A 3,093-nucleotide genomic window follows, 5' to 3' on the forward strand; every position below is an offset into this window, starting at 1 on the left:
CTTCTTTACTTTTTGCCAGCATGGTTGCAGGTAATGTTGAAGGATTGTTGCTGTTGTTGTTATGTGCCATTGAGTTGAAATCCATCTATAACTAACTCTTTGGTGAGTTTTCAAAGGAATTAAATTTCAATGAAGAGATTGCATATATTTGTCCCACAGATCATTTGGTAGATTTGAATTGCCTGCCATTGAATTGGCGGGGCAATTCTTTATCATTAAGCCGTTGTTGTTGTTGTTGTTATGTGCCGTCGAGTCTCTTGAAACTCATAGTGACCCTGTGTACAAAAGCCCTAAACCCTGCTCTATCCTGTGCCAATCGCATTGCCTCTGACACACCCATCCCGATTACCCCAGTCACTGGCTCAATCCACCTCATAGAGGGTCTTCCCCTCCTGCGCTGTCCCTCTACTCTACCCAGTATGATGTCCCTCTCCAAAGACCTGTCTCTCTTTACAACATGTCCAAAGTATGTCAGACGAAGCCCCAGAATCCTTGCCTTCAAGGAGCAGCCTGGTTTAACCCCTCTCTAGAATGAATCTGTTTTTTTCTTGGCAGCCCATGGTACATTCAATACTCTTCTCCAGCACCACAGCTCAAAGGTGTCAATTCTCCTTCTGTCCTCCCTAGTCATTTTCCAACTCTCTGATGCATAACAAGTGATTGCAAAGACCATGGCCTGTATCAGGCAGACCTTAGTCTCCACAGAGACACTGTTATTCTTGAGTACTTTAGAGAGGTCCCTAACAGCAGACTTTCTCATCGTGATGTGTTTTTTTATTTTCTGGCTAGAGCTCCCTTTTGAAGGGTAAGATAGTTTTAAAAACCAAATTCTGGGGCCTCTAATTTATTTTATCAGAAAAACTAGTAGATGTATTATATATACTTGTATACTTACATTTTAGTGATGATATAATCTTCTTTTTTTGATAAATGATGTTGTGAACATTTTAAAAATTTCTACAGTGATAATAGAAGCTACCAGAGAGCTGAATGAATAGAGCTACCAGAGACAATGAATAAGTATGGCAGAGGAAGAATTGATGCTTCTGAGCTTTGGTTATGAAGAAAAATGCTGAATATCCTATGGACTGCAGAAAGAATGAACTGAAATGTCTTGGAGAAGGTGTAGCCAGATTGCTTCTTAGAGGAAAAGATGAAAAACTTTGTCTCACATGTCTTGAGTATGTTGCTAAGATAGGCTATTTCTTTGAGAGAATTTGCTTTGAAAAATGGAGGGTTGGAAAAAGAGAGGAAATCCTTCCATAAGATGAATTGATACAGTGACTGCAGCAATGGGCTCAAGTAGTTATAGACGGTGAGGATGGCATAGGATAGGACTGGATTCATATAGTTTTTTCATACTCAACACGATGGTACCTAACAATAATAACAACAAAACATTATTACTGTTTTAAAACTTTAGAATATGACACTATATAACATTAATGTATTATTAGAAATGATTTCACATCCTAGACCAATGTTGATGTTGTTTGCAACGTTTTAAATCTTTCTATGAGTGAGTGTCCATCTTTGATCTGCCGAGCTGTTTATACATTCCTTCTGTCTCTCTTTCTCTCAATCTCTACTAAATTCCCCTCAAGTCAGACTGGCTTATAAATAGCAAGGGAGGAGTTTCTTCATATTTCTGCGATGGAGCCACTGGTGAATTCACACCACCAGAGAAATGCTTACTTTGGGTTAGCCACGCATTTCCCTGTGAAATGAATCACTAGAACTTGTTTGCATACTCTGCAACTCTATCCTTTGTCCTCTCCCTTCCTCTTTCTTTCTCTCTACACACAAACACACAAAGAACATACACACAGGCATACAGAGACATTTAGAGGATAAACCATCTCTTTTTGTTGTGTACTATTGAGTTGTAACTGACCTATAGTGGATCCTCCAGTGAGTTTTCAGAGGCAGTTAATCACATGTGAGAAAATTCATCATCCTTCTACAGCAGAGCAGCTGGTTGAATTAAACCACACACCTGCCAGATTGCAAAACAGATTCTTAAGAGTAGGCCACCAGATCTCCAAACCCTTCCTTAGCTAACTGAAAAAGATAAATGGCATGGGAAGAGGGAAGTAGAAAGAACAATTTGGCAAACTGGAATCCAGGGAGTCACAACAGATGGAATCTGAAAACTCTTTATAATCTCCTTAATCAGATAGCAGATTTTTCCCAGAAATGCATCGGCTACCTTAACATTGCTTTTTTTTGGGAACATGCTTTGGGTCCAAGGGCCTTTGGCCCTCATTCAAAATAAACACCACCACTATATCAGATCTAGAAGAGACCTATCCAGACCTTAGAATTATCAGATTGTGTCAGAAGCATCATAAACAGGGATAGTAAGTCACAAAACTTAGCAGAAGCTCTGTGGCAAGAATCTTCCCTCAGTAGTGCCTTAAGAAAAAAAATTCCATGAAGTTGGTACATGAGATTTGGACTTACATCCTCCTAAACAAGAGATAAATAGTATGAGAGACCAGTAGCAGTGTGTTATGCAAGACATTACCGAAGTGACCTGTGATCACATTAAGAGGTGGCTGAGGAAGGGAAGGTTTGACCAGGTAACCGAGTGTGCAAGGAATGGGGAGGTAGAAGATAAAGAGAAGAGACAGACATGCTTCCTTGTGTGTGTGAGACAGTGGATGTACTGGTTATTTTTGTAAAGGAAGTGTCTTTCATCTGCTAGGTAAAAATGCTTGTCTGTCAGATATTTTTCTAACACTGTTGTTAAGTGTCATTGTATTACAGGTAACTCATAGAAACCCTAAAGGATGAAGGACATGAATCCTTGTATAACTTTCTCCGTTTCTCCAAATTCATAGTTTCTTGAGGCAAGCTATTTTGGAGGTGGATGCCACTTCTGCTTTGAAGCTTGTTTTAATCAGGGACTCCACCAAACACTGTCCACCATGGGTAACAATTCTTGCAATTGACGCATCAGTTTCACAACAACCACAAGTTACCTCTGTACAGCAAGTGGACAGACCCGGGCTATAATAATTAGAAGAATATTTGACCAAAAACAATTAAAAACAGGCCTGAGGGCTGCAGGTTAAAATCACCCAGCTTTGG

The sequence above is a fragment of the Elephantulus edwardii genome, unplaced genomic scaffold (assembly GCF_000299155.1).
Source record: "Elephantulus edwardii isolate Elephantulus edwardi_28Jun2011 unplaced genomic scaffold, EleEdw1.0 scaffold00406, whole genome shotgun sequence".
In the NCBI taxonomy this organism is placed as follows: domain Eukaryota; kingdom Metazoa; phylum Chordata; class Mammalia; order Macroscelidea; family Macroscelididae; genus Elephantulus; species Elephantulus edwardii.